Source organism: Mastomys coucha, unplaced genomic scaffold (assembly GCF_008632895.1).
Source record: "Mastomys coucha isolate ucsf_1 unplaced genomic scaffold, UCSF_Mcou_1 pScaffold22, whole genome shotgun sequence".
NCBI lineage: Eukaryota > Metazoa > Chordata > Mammalia > Rodentia > Muridae > Mastomys > Mastomys coucha.
Genome location: NW_022196905.1, coordinates 187,138,738 through 187,140,098, shown reverse-complemented (window position 1 = coordinate 187,140,098; position 1,361 = coordinate 187,138,738).

The window sequence follows — 1,361 nt, the reverse complement described above, 5'->3', positions numbered from 1 at the left end:
GAAACAATAAAGAATTCAGAAAGAGAGACAACCCTGGAGATAGAAAACCTAGGAAAGAAATCAGGAGTCTTAGATACAAGCATCACCAACAGAATGCAAGAGATAGAAGAGAGAATAGAAATAGAGAGAAGAGAGGGAAGACACCATAGAAAACATTGACACAACAGTCAAAGAAAATGCAAAAAGCAAAAAGCTCCTAACCCAAACATCCAGGAAATCCAGCATGCAATGAGAAGGCCAAACCTAAGGATAATAGGTATAGAAGAAAGTGGAGATTCCCAAGGTAATGGGCCAGTAAATATCTTCAACAAAATTATAAAAGAAAACTTCCCTAACCTAAAGAAAGTGATGCCCATGAACATACAAGAAGCCTATAGAACTCCAAAGACTTGGGTGAAAGCTCTGCAGCCAGTCCCACAACACCCAGAGGAAGCTCCACTCCCAGACACTCTAACATGCCAAGGATCAGAGGTGAGGAGGAACCAACATCTGTCCCAAAACCTGGAGTAACTGGGACCAGTGGGACCAGGCACACAGGAACTCTGCCAGCCCAGTGGCTCAGATTCCTTCTGGATTCTCTGGGCTGGTGCCCTGAGCAGACCTTGGGCCAGAAAAGAAATTCCCCCTGTCACATAATAATCAAAAGACCAAATGCCTAAACAAAGAAACAATTTTAAAAGCAGTAAAGGAAAAAGGTCAAGTAACATATAAAAGCAGGTCTATCAGAATTACACCAGAATTCTTGCCAGAGACTATGAAAGCTAGAAGATCCTGGGCAAATGTCATACAGACCCAAGAACACAAATGCCAGCCCAAGCTACTATACCCAGCAAAACTCTCAATTACAATAGATGGAGAAAACAAGATATTCTATAACAAAACAAAACTTACACAATATCTTTCCACAAATCCAGCCCTACAAAGGATAATAGATGGAAAACATCAACATAAGGAGCAAAACTATACCCTAGAAGAAGCAAGAAAGTAATCTTTCAACAAATCGACACAAACCTAATTCCACCTCTTACAACAAAAACAGCAGGAAGTGGCAATTACTTTTTCTTAATATCTTAATATGAAAATTAATATTACCAACATATCCTAATCATTTGAAATCCAAAAATATGAGGAATTAGAAATTTGTTGACTGTCATCCAATGGTCTCTCTAATTTGGTAATTGGAGAAATAGGTCCAATATTATACAATCTATATACACTTTAACTTGTTTGTTCGTAACAGTGTCTTGCTGTGTACAACATAAGGGTCTTAAAATCTTGCTTCTCCTACCTCACCCTCTCTATTAGTAGTATTGTTTATTTCATGTTTTTACACTATACTATGGTTTTCAGAACAGTTTGTA